This window comes from Rhinatrema bivittatum, chromosome 2, assembly GCF_901001135.1.
Source record: "Rhinatrema bivittatum chromosome 2, aRhiBiv1.1, whole genome shotgun sequence".
NCBI lineage: Eukaryota > Metazoa > Chordata > Amphibia > Gymnophiona > Rhinatrematidae > Rhinatrema > Rhinatrema bivittatum.
In genome coordinates, this window is record NC_042616.1 from 131,202,232 (window position 1) to 131,217,865 (window position 15,634).

At 43.2% G+C, this 15,634-nt stretch overlaps 1 long non-coding RNA gene across 2 annotated transcripts in view; it reads right to left on the minus strand.

Moving 5' to 3' along the window:
* Positions 1–6,605: 6,605 nt before the first annotated feature.
* Positions 6,606–15,634, minus strand: part of LOC115086049 — a 46,830-nt gene continuing 37,801 nt past the window's right edge. Inside the window, exons 2-3 of one of the 2 annotated variants that reach the window (XR_003855036.1) lie at positions 8,334–8,461; positions 6,606–7,039 (exon numbers count right to left, since the gene is read on the minus strand). This is a non-coding gene — a long non-coding RNA (uncharacterized LOC115086049). Of the gene's footprint in view, positions 7,040–8,333; positions 8,465–15,634 lie in introns of both variants that reach the window. The other variant, XR_003855035.1, reaches the window with a different exon arrangement.

The following is a 15,634-nucleotide window of genomic DNA, read 5'->3' on the forward strand; positions in this document are numbered from 1 at the left end:
CTCAGCTCCTGATGACACTCCAGAAATGGATGGCAAGATCAATATCTCCATTGCCATCCAGAAATATTCCCTAAAGGTCTTGGGATCCCGCACCATCAAGTTCACAATCAGAGTATCCACTCCATATAGTTCTTCCGCTTGTTCAGCCATGATTGTGATGTTCCAGTCTCTCCTGTCGTAATGGCGATAATTCATGGTAAGCCTTGAATGACCTGAAGAACTGTAACTCCCCGTTTGAGTATCTACATCCACTAATGATATCCTTCCCTGACCTAGGTGAGGGGCTGGCATTGCAGTAAGTCATCCAGGGAGAATCTGCATTGGAGTCAATGGCCGCGGGGCTTTGGGAAGCATTGGTTTCAGTCACGTAGGTGATCATGGCTATGTCCAGTTCTTTCTGTTCCAGGGCCTCCATTTGTTCATCCCATGAGAGCTGGCTGGTATCACCGCTAGCCCCCCCCCCCCCCCCCCCCCAATAGGGTAATCTTCATTGATGGAATCTATGACCTTATTGGGGCTATCTCCAACCAAGCAGGGCTGACCATCCCCAACGTCCATCTTGGTTATGCTCACCACTGTGGGGCAAACTAGCGCAGTAGGGAAAGGTGGCTTTTTGGCCACAGCTGGTTTATCCTTTCCAGCGCTATTGCTGCTTTCAACAGACCCGCCGGAGAAATATGTCTACCACTCTGATGAATAGCCATTTGGCAAAAAGCTCTTGTAGCCGATGATATTCCCTGCCAGCCAACCGTGATGCCTGAGTCCACACTGAAGTCCTGGAAAAGGAGGCCTTTGCAGAAGTAACAATGGTAAATACTTACTTGGGTCACTGGCATATATGGCAATCAGCACACTCAACAGCGAGAATTGCCCCCTTTCCAGTGAACATTTGGAGGCCTGCCTGGTACTGAACTGGCCGCACCATTTCTGTGAGTCTAAAAATGTGCCCCAGTCAACAAACGGGTACTACCATCTCACTTACCCAGTGACCTCTCATGGTTTGACAGCATAGGATTTTTCATGCTTCATGACTGGGCTACTCTCATTAAACTAGATGGCATAGAGGTAGGTTTGTCGGCCATCGTACCTGACAAAAACGTCGTCGAAATTTTGTTTTCTCACCACTTCACTCAAGGTATATTGAAATTGGTAAGTCCAGAAAAAGTTTTGTAATAAATAATTTCTTGTAAGGTAGTATGACTAGATTGCTCACGATGGCTATTAGTATTCAGGGTCTGTGGTTCACGATCTCTTAGCACACACACCTGTGCACACTGTCCCTCATACTAAGGATGACATACTAAGCATGCCACTGCTTTTATAGTACTCTATTAGCTGTGCATCACCTAAACTATTGATGACATCAGATGTCTATGTCACATGGGTTTTCTTCTTTTGGCATGCTTACTTTCCCACCCATTCTCAGTGTGGGAACGGCCACCATTTTAGGTAAACTTCGCAGTTAGTTTTTCTTCACTTCTAAGTACATTGTACATATGCCGCAAACCACATTGCTTATCCAGAATACAAAATCACATTTTTCCACCATCTTCAAGACCCATGATCTTTGGGTGCCAAATATGTAACCCCTTTTTCAGGAGAGGTGATTCCCTTAGAGCACACATCTAATTTAAACATTTCAAGGCTGCTCTGGCTAGGGCTCCTCCCAAGTTATGCGCTCTGTATCCCAGAGTTGCATTATTTTATAGAGGGAGACTCTCGCCTATGGCCCAGACAGTGATGTGTGATCCTGTGTGTGATGGTAGATGTGGCAACTGCTGTAGGTAGCTGCTGTAAACAAAATAAGCAGGACCAGGAACTGGGTGTTAAATAATAGTTTTACTGATTAATTAAAGGTAAATAAAAGTCCATTTTTAAATGAGTGTGCAGTTACAGATATTTTCTTGTACAGTTAGGGTATTTCATTCTGGGAAGATGTCCATTTCTTTAGCAACCTGGTAGAGGTTCCCATGGTGATGTAAATATGTACGAAAAGCACTCCCAGTGGCTTAACTGGGATTCCTATGTCAGGGATCTCAACTTAGCATAACAAAAACCATTCTACCTTGATCTCCAGATTCTCACTGAACACACAACCCTGCATCCTGGTCCTGTGGATGGATATCTGGATGGGGTCCCAATGGTCCTTTTAGGTGTTCTGAAAAGGATGACTCCTTGGGTTGAAAAGTCTGAGGTTCAGAAGCCTGCTAGTCCAGCCTGGCTCCCAGTGAGGAGGGGTGACTCAAAAACCTCCTCACAAAACAAAAGAGAAAATACTTTCCTAATAAAAAAAATCTTCTCAGACTAGTGTTCTGCTGTCACAGGTGCTTGCCACATTCATGAGCTGAATGGGCTCACTAGTCCTCAGCCCCTGTCCTCTAAGTCTAGCCAACGAGGATGACCTTTCCCAAAGGGGAAAGTTTATATATAGTCCTTTCCAAAAAATAGAATTCTTTTAGCCTTCATTCGTCTCACACAGCCAAGTCTATCACAGATACTTGCAGGCGAAGCACCACCAGGTGTGAAAACCGTCCAATTGCACAGTGTAGCACACCCGATGGGGCAGAGTCGGAAGCAGGGAGAGGCCCAAGCTGCCACCGGTGGGCCCAGTCCCACCAGCGGTGAAAGCAGAGGAGGCCCGTGGAGCTGCCAGTGGCGGAAGAATCAGGATGTCTATGTTGCTGCCGGTGGACTTGATCCCATCGGCAGCGGAAGAAGCAAGAGGCCTGTGGAACTGCGAGTGGACCTGCTCCCACAGGTGTCAGAAGAAAGCATGAGACCTGTTCTGCCGCCAATGGACCCAATCCCACTGGCGGCAGAAGAAGCAGGAGGCCCCTGCTGCCACCGGTAGACCCAATACCACCAGCAGTGGAAGAACCATGAGGCCAGAGCAGAAGAAGAAGCCCATCCAGCAGCTCCTCCTCATGTGCTGACCCCGCAGTATTCAACACTTGCAGTGCTAGCACTTCCTGTATTCTCATCTTGCGATGCATGAAATGAGAATACAGGAAGTTCTAGCACTGTGAGTATTGAACTACCTTGGGGTTAGCACATGAAGAGGAGCTGCAGAATGGTTGCTCTCCACAAAAAAGAAGGTACAATCTGGCAGCAGCAGCAGCAGCAGAGGAGGAATGACCCATTGACCCTGACTGCCTGGTCTGCATGAGTGTGTGAGTGAATGGAAGGCTGCTTGGGATGAGTGGTAGTGTGAATGGGAGCCTGCCTAGGATGAGTGTGTGAATGGGAGCCTGCCTGGGATGGGTGGGTATATGAATGAGAACCTGCCTGATTTGCATATGTGTATGTGTGTGTATGTGAATGGGAGCCTGCCTGGGATGGGTTGGGGTTTGTGCACATGCATGGATGGAAGCCTTCTTGAGATGGGCAGAGTGTGTGTGTGTGTGAGAATGGGACCCTACCTAGGATTTGGGTGGATATGAATGGGAGCCTGCCCTGGGGTGTGTGGGCATAAATGGGATCTTGTCTGGGGTGTGTGGGTGTGTGAGAAAAATGGGAGCCTGCCTATGTTGTGTGTGTGAAAGAGATGCAGCGAGAGAGGGAGAATGGGAGATGCCTAGGTTGTGTGTGTGTGAGAGAGAGAGAGAGAGAGAGAGAATGGGGGCTGAAAGTGGATTTCAACTTGCCAGCAGTTGAAATGAAGATAAGGGCCTGGGGCTTCTGGTAGATCTCAACTAAAGAAAAGCTGGATATGCCTGCGGGTTTGTCTGAGAGGGAACATATGTGTGTATGAGCTTGTGTGTGTATATATATAAGAAAGAGAGGAGAAAGCTTGTGCATTCCACTCCCACTAATCCATGACAATCTCAAGGTGACTGGAAATCAAAAGTTCCCAGATATGAAGAGCATGAATTTTTAAAATCCTTCTTAGTTTTATTTTTCAGGTGCTTTTTGATGTGTCTGCTGTTTTCAAATATTTTATAAAGTTTGGGACATTTAAAAAAATGGTAGATTAGTTTTTATTTATTTGATTTTTTTATTCATCGGCTTTTTTGAAATATTAAGTATACTTTTAGTATTATTATGTATTTCTTATTTTTATTGTTTGCTGTTTGAGGAATGGTGATGGTTCTTTTTATCACTGTTGCACTGCATTGAATGTCTGGTTTCTTGCCGGTTTCTAGTTCAGTTTTTGTCTGCACATTTGTATTTCTACATTATGGTTGGTCTGAACTGTATTTGGTGAGAATCTGTTTATGTTCTGCATTTCTGATGGAAGTGAGGCATTTTCCTAATTGGAAGTGTATTAGTGTATTCGGGCTTTCAGAGGGTCAAACCCACACCCAACACACATCATAGTAGGCCTAATACCATATGGGTTCCAAGTGTCTTTTTTGCAGGAATTTCTGGTTGGCATCACAGCAGTGCATGTAAATATAATGTAAGTGATATTTTTACCTCATAATTCTGTACTTTGATATTTTTATATAAAATATAAATATATAACTCAACTCTGTGTGTGGAATGGGGCAGGAGGGGGCATTGTGCAAGGCTATGAGGTTCGCCTAGGGCACCAGCCATGGGTTCGGGGGTCAGGAGGTGATGGTGTCAGTTTTTAAAGTTTGTATCACTGAAGGGAGCTGGGTATTTTTTTGGTGGGCCCGGGACAGAGAATGAATGAATGAGCAGGAAAAAAGCTAGCACCAGCCCTGGGTGCTTGCCTCATTCACGGGCCGATACAGTACAGTGCGCTCCGATGGAGCGCACTGTTAATCCGCCATTGGACGTGTGTTTTCGACGCGCTAGCATTACCCCTTATTCAGCAAGGGGCCGAAAAAGCGCATCCAATCCCCCAAACCTAATAGCACCCGCAACATGCAAATGCATGTTGATGGCCCTATTAGGTATTCCCGCGCGATTCAGAAAACAAAATGTGCAGCCAAGCCGCACATTTTGCTTTCAGAAATTAGCGCCTACCCAAAGGTAGGCGCTAATTTCTTCGGGCACCGGGAAAGTGCACAGAAAAGCAGTAAAACTGCTTTCTGTGCACCCTCTGACTTAATATCATGGAGATATTAAATCGGAGGTCCCAAAACTTTCCAAAAGTAAAAAAAAAACAAAACAAAACTTGAAGTCGGCCCGCAGCTGTCGGGTCGAAAACCGGGAGCTCAATTTTGCCGGCGTCCGGTTTCCGAGCCCGTGGCTGTCAGCGGGCTCGAGAACTGACGCCAGCAAAATTGAGCATCGGCTGTCAAACCTGCTAACAGCCGCCGCTCCAGTCCAAAAGGAGGCGCTAGGGCGCGCTAGTGTCCCTAGTGCCTCCTTTTACCTGGTTTTACCGCCGGGCTTAATTAGCACAGGACTTTACTGAATCGGCCCGAAGGTGTTAAATCTTTAAATCTACAGGATTGGATCTAAGGGATTTTAGTGGGGGGGGGGGGGGGGGAGGGGTCTGTCACACTTGACATTTTTGCACCTAATGGAGAGCTTTCAGTTAGAGTGTGAGGCCTATGATTACCCTGGTGACTGACCATGCCAGGGGTCCGGAAGGATAACTCCTCCCCATCCAGACTAGGACCCACACCTGTAGTGCCTCTGGTTAATGGTAACCACCCAAACAGGGGACCCACTACACTTCTTGAACACTGTTCTTTTTTGCCTTTATTTTTCCAGTCACCGCCTTTGAGAACCAGATCAGTTTCTTCTTTTTCCTCTTCCTTTTGTTTACTTTCTAGATGTGTTGCCTTTGTAATAGCTCCTTTTAATTTGGCCCACTGTTGTTTCACCTCACCCATTTTCTCCCATGCTGACTGTCATCTAGACTTTTATTACTTGGACTATGGACTTATTTAAAGAAGATATTCTCATGTTGATCCAATAAAAGGTGGTGTCTCAACCTACAAAGAATACAGTTTTCTCTAGGACCAATACAACACCTAGAACTGTTTATTTATGGAGGAACTATAAACAGAAAGCAATAACAAATGCAATAATTTCATTAATAAATGATCACTAATTGATAGATCCTGTACTTCTTCAGTTAATTCAGACAGACCCTAGACTGATAGGCTAAGTCCCAGCTTTAATAGCTCTCTGAAAAGAAGTATAGAGCAATAACAGTTGTAAATTTGCATCATTTTGTTTGAGCACCTGATGGTGTATAATGCTATAAAATAATCTGTGCCTTTATCAGCTTTTAACCAGCTCTTATATGCTCATTATAATTTGCTCATTAAACTGGTACAATGTGTACACGAACTTTGCAACAATTCTGTTTGTAAACTCTATAGGCTTATAGGTGTCTGACTGATATGTCTTTTTTTGTACTTGTCACGTGTCTTTTAAAGTAATCCACTTACTTCCATGTGATATTGAATTGTATGCCTCATGATGCCATACATTTAGTGTTGACGACATTAGAACTACCCATCCATAAATTGAACTTCGTGTTACAGCTGGGTGTAACTTATCATTTTTCCTTTCCAAGCAATAAAGTCACCTGTTGATTCAATCTGGTCTGGATTCTACAAAATTCAGGAAGCAAGCCAGAGCACAAATGCCAGGTAACCTTTGAGGCCTGGAATTTTTCTCATGTTGATGAAAAAAAATATTTGGTTAAGATTTTTCTGATAATCACTTGCCACAGCACTAAAATATGTCAGCAATATAATAGGACTGACCATCATAAATACTTCACACATGCCCACAATTCTATCACTTGCCTGGGAATGCTAGAGTTATATGCCAAATTATAAGCATTAACTTTTTATAAATAAAAACTACGTTTATTTACAGAAATCATTGTACAGGAGATGCGTATTTGATGGCTTCAAGAGTAAGTTCTCCTAGTGTAAGAGGTGACGTGTGTGTGTGTGTGTGTGATTGCAAAGCTGCGAAGCATCTCATTGGAACACTGCTCCTTTGACATTTGTGCCTTAAACTTCAGGCAAAAATATATTAAAATGACTTGAAGTACGATTAAGCATTTTTTGATTCATGCTTTCATTCCTTGATGACATCAGCAATTGAACCTTGCTTCATAGTATTTCTCCTCCTCTTTTCCAGATGTGCAAGAAGTTGTCTAGGAAAAAGGATAAGATGAGAGAGGTGATAGAAATGAGCAGGGATGCCATGTAAATGGTATTTATATGAGATCAATTTTAGAAAAGGCAGAAAAAAAAATAAAAAAGTGAATTTCGCAATAGAGCATCAGTCTTATCATTAAACAATTTTAAAAAACCCCAAAGAGGTCAATATTCTGAAAAGCAGCAAGTAGACAAGTTATCCAGTTAAAGTTAGCTAAATAACTTGTTATGGATATTCATAACTAATATGCTGTGAATAAGACCAGGTAGGTTTAAAAGTATATGTGTAAGTTTACTTGGGTAAGTTTAACCCTGTCTGACTATATTCTGAACATTGCAGATAACTCAAAATAAAAACTTCCAGACCATCAGGCCCAATCCTGCAGACACCCCACCCTCAAAAATTCTTTAAAATTTGTGCAGGTGTAATGCCCAATCCCCTCCCTTCCCAATCCAGAAAATATTAATAAAATATGCCGGCCAGAGCCCTAATGTTATTTAAGTTAAAAGCACTGAGCCATCTCATGTCCCCCACTCGCCTGCATCCTCTACCTCACCTACCCAGACCTACCCCCCCCCCCCCCCCAATATCCCCAAACCAAAGGCAGGAGCTGATACAGTCTTACCACGCTCCCAGCTGCTTCTGGATTTGCTCTGACAGCATATGTTAATGTTGCTGTCAAAACAGAGCAGCTCTAGTTTGGGGGATTGGGGGGCCTGAGGAAGGAGGGGTGGGTTTGAGGTTGAACACTCGCAGGGGACTAGATGTATTGTAAGGAAGTGTGAGGAGCTGGCAAGAAAATTACAAATAATAATTGAATACATTTATTTTGCTCCTTTATTACTCACTTTTTTGTTCATTATAGTTGATTAAAAACTACCAGGTTGTTTTTCACGTTTCTTATGCGGTTTTTCAATTTATATAGCAAAAAAAAATATATATATATATATATATCTAAATAGATATAGACATGTACATATATATATATATGTATATATATATATTTATATATTCTACATATCATTCAGCAACTGTTTCTTCAAGCTATACTGATGAGAAATATATCTTACATACCATAACTTAGGGTCAGATAAAAAAAAGCATCATATTTCCAATTATGTTGAAAGTCTGTCCATATCACAGACCACCTCTGTGTTTGAAATAATCAAAAAGACCCATCTCCTATCAGCTCCCTTCTCAAGTGTCCTCTCTTCCCAGCTGTTTGTAAAGGTCCCTGAATAGGAGTTATTGATCTGAAGTCCCAAAATCTCATAGAATTCTGTCATTACCAAGGGATCTGGTCCTGGGAAGCTCGCCTCCTGCTAAGAACAGAGCCTGCAATGCAGACAAGAGTCATATCTGTTCCACATTTGTCATCAAGGTAGCCCTGTCATCAAAGAGAAGCCCATAGCTGGTTCTGCTAAAGATGGAAAAAAAATAAAGGTTTCACATATTGTCTGAATTAAAAGAAATAATAATAAAAATGCCTCTTTCCCCGTTTCTCGTGGCACAGGGGATTTAAAATTTGTAGACCCAGAATCTTTTGTTTGTTTTGGTTGTTTCTAATTACCCTAAGAAACCACAGATGAATTCCTTTAATTTAAACAAAACCCTTCCCTGCTGGTGCATTCTCTTTGATGTGACTTTCAGTTTACTGTCACGTGTTATGTCTGTGTAATCATATACGTGACACAATATTGTTCATAAATAATGCATATTTAGAAGAAAGCAAACATGATCGGCCCTATCTTCAAAAGAGTTTTGCAACTAGACACAGGATGGGAGAAACCTTTTGAAAACATGGTCTAAGGCAGTCCAGATCTGCAGCAAACCATAATACAAAGTGGCAAACTTGATCCATTTTAGTACAACTCTGAGATTTGCTTTTCTTCCTTTATGTATAGTGTAGGAATTGTGTAATCACCTAAATTACAGACATTTACCATATCTATATTCACATTTGCATGAAATGCCCATGTAGGGTACTTCAATGTCCAAGGCACCTAGCAAAAATAGTGACTGAAAGGTCAGCCAGACGGTAGAAGCTGCAATGTTGTGGATGCAGATCATCATGCACTAATTGCAGTGTCAAGAAAAATTTGCCTCTGTGTACCACAATGGTGCATCACCTTGCTAAGAGATTATAAGATGTTTTTTGCAACATCACAAGTTTCAATCGCATGCATCTAGGGTGAAAAAGTTATTCGTGGCAGAAGCTGGCGTATTTTCATACTTGTGCATAGGAATTCATCTTTTTCGGAAATGTTTGAACAAAATCTGTTGCCTGTTAACTTGCATTTTCTGAGCATGAATAAATATCTGGAAGAAGCAGTCAACAGGTCAGTCCAACAACATTTTGAGGGTAATATTCATTAGTGTGCATATCTCAGCACATACACACATAAAGTAGGTGTGCCTAAAGTTACGCCTGTATTTTTATAATCTTCATATCACTGCCTGTATGTTTCAGTACATGCACATTATTTTAATGCAGAAATCCTCATAGTTTCTAGTACATCTATTTTATAAAAGTACACGTATATATCTTATATGTTAAATAACTATAGCATGTGCATGTAATAACTTTCTTTTAATGTGCAGAGGCAGATATTTATAAAGTTGGCTTCTACATGCAGGTCCAAGCACCAGTTCACAAACACCCTCCTCCAATTCACCCACTCGCTACATTACTACATTACTCCAGACCTCCTACCCAAAAACTGCAGATAAAAGGGAAGTCAGATTTAATCTCCCCACTTAACAGGTATAAAAACAACGCATGCACACATATTTGACAAAACAGATAAATGTATGCATACTAAAAAACTCCATCCTGGAATGCTATTGAAACACCTTCTCTGTATGCAGATACTTTTCTGCACAGCAGCAACAATACGCAAGCACTCCCGCCCTATTGAAAATCTGTTTACCACATACAAAGGCTATTTGTTTGTGTTTATGCTGATTTTACATGCACAACCCCCACGTAATCTTTGAAAATTATCCCCTTTAAGTGCATGTCACTTCTATCCTATAGGTGAGAAGTGCTACAAAGAAGCAATAGGTACTCTTTTAGATGGAAATAATCTGCTTAAAACTGTTTTATATTTTTGCTCTCATAGGAATTCCCTAGTTCCTCAGGCTTATGCATATCAGGAGTGTTATGATTGGTGTGGTGTGTGGACCTTTGGCCCGATGTGCGAGTTGACACAGCCTGTGGGGAGGAGCCCCACAGGTCCGCACTGTCAGGAGGCGAGGTGTTGGAGTGTAAGGAAGCTCCGTGCACAGTCGTGGGGAGAACCCCAGAGACCAGGAGGTGAGCTCCGTGGGGTAGCAGACTGTAGACAGTACTTGGAGAATCTGGTGAGAGAGGGCACCAGACAGAGCAAGGAGCGGCAAGCGCCCGAACAGCCGAGCAGGAGATACTCCAATAGGACGGCCCCGAAAGGCGGAGCTGCAGCATAGTGGGCGTAGGCGGGAGAGTGTAGGCGAACCCACAGGGCAGTGAGCCCGAGCCCAAATCTAGCAGCTCATGTAGGCAGGTACCTGGAGATCGGAGGGTAGCTGGCTGAGTAGTAGAGAAGCGGACCCGCGGAGTGGGACAGCTGTCAAAGGTAGAATATCCCGGAACAAGCCCCGAGGAGCGGGGAAGCTCAGGGTGGTCCGAGAAAAGGTGAGCGCGGCCCAAGGAGCGGGGAGCACGAACAGTCTTGAATACAACGGCGCAACCCAGAGGAGCAGGGAAGGCCAGCTGAGGACTCACAAGTCGCTGCAGTTGTTCCCAAGGAGAGCCAAGAGAAAGAGCAGGAAGCCAGATGAGACCCAAGAGGTGCAGGGCCAGCCCGAGGAGCAGGCTAGGCGAGTACGACCCCGTAGAGCGCACACTGACCCCCGAGGAGCGGGTGTCAGACAGGGTCCACAACGCAGGCAGGAGCGGCAACTCAGGAACAAGAGGCAGGCGTAGGACTCGTACGGAACTTGTTGCCAAGTCGGCTTACTGGGGGCGAAGCAGGAGCTTAAATACAGGAGTCCAATGACATCATCAAATGGGGACGCCCCCGAAGCTCCCGCTGAAGCGGCTACAAAGGCGGGACTTGTGATGCGCGTGTCTAGGAGGGCCCGACAACGGAGTAGGAAGTAAGGGTGTCCACGCCTACATGAGGAGGTCCGGGGAACACGGCGATGCAGGCAGGCCCTTGCAGTAAGCAGACCCAGGAAGGGTAGAAGTGTGGAACAAGCAGTGAGTACTCGCGGTTGCAGCCATCTGCGACCGACAGGCATAACAAGGAGTAGCAGGGCTAGATGCAACCATCCCACTTCTGGTGGTAAAAGGCTGCCTTCTGACATCCTTCCTAGCTCTACTAGTCTGCCCTAAATCTAGAACTTTCTTCTCTACTACTGATGACTTTTCAATGAATATAATTTTACCTCTAGAATCCTTCACTACCACACCTGTCTTATAGATTTTGTGTTCCGGACCATTTTGACGCTGTAGGGCAGAGAAAACATGCTATCAACATTTTGTTGGGTTGGTACCATTTTGTCAGTTTGTTTTCTCACAGTACCCATTATGTCTGTGAATTGTGCTTACCCAGTTTTGCTATTTACTAATTCAGCAATTAGAAGTGCCTTTTCCTTCAGGTCACTGCAAACATGCACTGCAAGGTTAAATTTGCTGGATCACCGTAGCATGTCGGTTCCTCCTAGAGCCAAGTTGAGAATGACATTTCTAGCACCTAATCATGAAGTGACCTAATGCAAAGGATCAACTGGAAGAGGAGATAGCATTTCTGACCCTGGATTTTTGCACACTAAACAAGGGGGTAAAATACACACAGAACAAGGGGGAGGGAGACAGCATGACAACAAACACTGCTGGGACACAGCAGCTATTAAAGGGGAGAACGAATTTGGCTGCTGTTCCTAGGCTTCAGAGGATAGAACATCCAGGTAAAGAGAGAGAGAGATTTTTCTTCTTTATTTAGAGATTGAAGAGTCTGAAGTGAGTTATACTTAAAGCCACCCTACTTGCTGATTTGAGAGAGAAAGAGAAAGAGAGAACACCTCTGTTACGGGCCAATGCAGTAAAGTGCACGGGAGAGCCGGCGCTCCGAGGCAAGCGCCCGCTCTCCTGGGCATGCGATTCACTATGCAAATGAGGGCCTGCGCTAATAAGGAGGCGCTAGGGACACAAGTGTGTCCCTAGCGCCTCCTTATTGGCAGAAGCGGCGGCTGTCAGCGGGTTTGACAGCCAACGCTTAATTTTACCGGCAAAATTGAGGGTCCATCTTCCAACCCGCGAACTGTGGGCAGATTTTTTTTTTGGGGGGGGGGGGGCCTCCGACTTAATTTCGCTATGATATTTAGTCAGAGAGTGTACAGAAAAGCCATTTTTTCTGCTTGTCTGTACACTTTCCCGGTGCCGGTGGCAGGAGTTAATTTCTGAGAGTAAAATGTGCAGCTTGACTGCACATTTTACTTTCTGGATCATGCGGGACTAACTAATAGGCTCATCAACATGCATTTGGATGTTGCGGGCGCTATTAGTTTCGGGGGGGGGGGGGTTGGCCGTGCGTTTACAGTGGGAGATCTATAAAGAGTCAGATTCTCTCTCTCTCTCTCTCTCTCTCTCATATGTTGAAAAGGCTCAAACATGCGACACAGTGGAGATAATTTAAATGCTACGATGTACTTCCTTGCATGATATAAAACTGAGAGTATTTTTGCTTGTGTACCCAAGCGCTCCTATTTGAAATTTACTTGTAAATGCACATGGGCCAAACTCACAGAACAACAAGGTTCATTTAACTTCTACAGTGTGAGTTAAAAAGCAGGAGCCTGCTCCTAATTCATTAACTGGTTAATACAGAGAGAAATTCCATGCGACGCAGTGTTTTGGTGCAAAGTAAACTGCACCAAAACAGGGAGATCTACTAATTAAGGAGAGAGTGTATTTATTATCTTAAGGATTTTTTTTTTCTTTTCCTTCAGTATCTTCCTCTCTTCTTGTTTCATTAACCAGTTAGTAATGGCAACAAGTAAAACCAGAAATGGACATCAAGGATCTCCTACTCCACCTGTGAAATGTAAGTGTGAAATGTAACCCAAATTCATTTAGTTTCCTTTCTTTAATTGTCAACACCACACATAGAAGTTTATTTTCCTTGATTGCTGTTGAATTGTTACTCCATTCACTTCATCACATTTCACTATTTGATGGGCATGACAGCGATTGCTTGCTAATTATGGAGAAAAATCTTCAATGCAAGTTTTGTTTTGTCTGCGGGTGCCTGGAACAATCCCACTATTGTTTTACCAGATTGGGCAGCCAGGGTTGAGCACTTTCATTTCAATTATCCCCATTTGCTGTCATGGCTTGGAGTTGTTCTAGTGGAATGAAGAGAACAAAATAATGAGCAATGCTCCTGTTCCAGAGAGCAGCTGCTGAACCCTCAAAACTTGATTGGTTGTATCTGGCCCCATTCTCATCCAAAGCTATTGCAAGTTGAAACCCAGAAGACCCTTTTCATCAAGGAAGTTAGATCCTGTAAAATATGATGCCTTGTGTACATGAAGCACAATATAACAATGCCTAAAGTAGGCTTTCAAAATGACACAGACATTATGTCTTCAGAGCACAGTCATGCAGGTTTAATGTCTTAACAAACCAATCAAAGCTTTTTTAGAAGAAAAAAAAGTAAATTATAGCTATTTATTTTATTTACCCACCTCATGATCTGAAGACTACAATGAGGGGCTTGTACAATGACAAGATTTTCCTCACAGAAAATCTGAGTCAAGCTATTATTCAAGGACCACAGAAATCTTTCATCATTTTAAATAAAATTAGTATTTGTCAAAGAAGACAATATTGAAGCATTTTTTAATATAACAGGAGGTCACAAAAATGGCCTTTACTATTGACTTCAGTGTCTCCATGGACACTGGTAGATGAGGTCATAGGAAGTAGTGAAGTGATTGGTTTAAAAAAAAAAATATATATATATATATATATATATGAGCTAATGTGATTTGAGATTCTTTCCAAGAGAGAATTTCATGTTTCCTGTCTCCTGTCCTGAGTTCCCAGGCCCTTGCTATCAGGGAGATTTATCTTAGGGTCCAAGAGTGGACTTCTGTGATATGCCAAGGATCCAGAGGAAAGGTCTCAAGGAAAAGGGGACTTAGTCCCATACTCCTCTTTGGCTGAGAGAGATTTTTTTCCAATGGTTTAGTGAAAGCGGATTTTCTTTGTGGGTAACGAGAAGGAAGGACTGCCACGCATGGAGAAGGTCCCACAGAGCTGCAGCTTAAAGGAAATCATCAGCCTAGCAGATTTTGAAGTTATCAGGAGATGTCTCCAGTTTCCCATTGGGAGGTAGTCTGCATCCAGTTTGTAGGTATCAATGGGAAGTGCCCAGGGAGGATCCCTTGTGAAGAGTACTTACTGTCAGGGAGAGCAGATTTAGCAGTGCCTGTGTCTGTGATTTTTCTTTATTTCTGTATTGAATTTTACTCTTCAAAAGTGTAACCATTTGTGATTTTTCATCTACAGTCAAGAATTTAATAAAATATTTTATTTTTGAACAAGCGTTGACTTTGCAGTGTGTTTCTTTTACTGTAAGAAGTAGAAAATAGTTACATGAAGCCTAAGGGCCTTAAAAGGCTTTAGCTTTCCACCCCTGTCAGGAAAAGAGTCCATGAATATGGTGCCAGGCAGCATTGTGCAGTAAGCCATTAAACACTATCAGCCAGCAGGACAAGGGCTACACAAAAAAATGACACCCAACAAGAATGTTAGGAATTATTTGGAAAGGAATAGAGAACAAAATTGAGAATATCATAATGCCTTGAGTATTTTCCAAATACTTGTATCCTGGACTATCCACTGTTGGAAACAGGATGCTGGGCTTGAAGGCCCTCAGTTTGACCCAGTACTGCCACTTCTTATGTTCCTTTTACAGATCCATAGTGCAACCACACCTTGAAAATTGTGTGCAATTCTGCTCGCTCTGATAGTGCATAGACAAAGGTTCAGAGGAGCAATAGAAACGATAAAGGGGATGGAAAATCTTCCTCATGGAGAAAGGCTAAACAAATTAGGGATCTTTAGTTTAGAAAAGAGATGTTTGAGAGGGGATATAATTGAGATTTATAAAATCATGAGTTGGGTGGAACAAGTAAGTAGGGGATTGTTATTTACCCTTTCAAATATAGCAAGCTACTATACACCAGATTCCTGGCCCATAACCTTATCATGTATTGGAGCCTTACAATGTGGACCAAGCTGCATCTGGAACTGAGTGATGTATTTTGGACCTCCACAAAAGGGGTTTTCAACCCTGCAGTGACTGCAAGCTGCCACAGCTATGATGAAAGAATATAAAAATACATCAAAGCCCCTGAGTGCTCACCTGTGAATGATAAATGTTCTACAAGAATCAGCATCCAGTACTCACAGTCAGGTCAATCCAGTACCGAGCGGTAGGAAGAGCTGCATTAGTGCCCGGTGTACCCGCGGTTGCCGCACGCACAGTGCAGCTCACCTACCGCTCGATCCTGTATGTAACTAGCTTGCAAATGCAAGCTG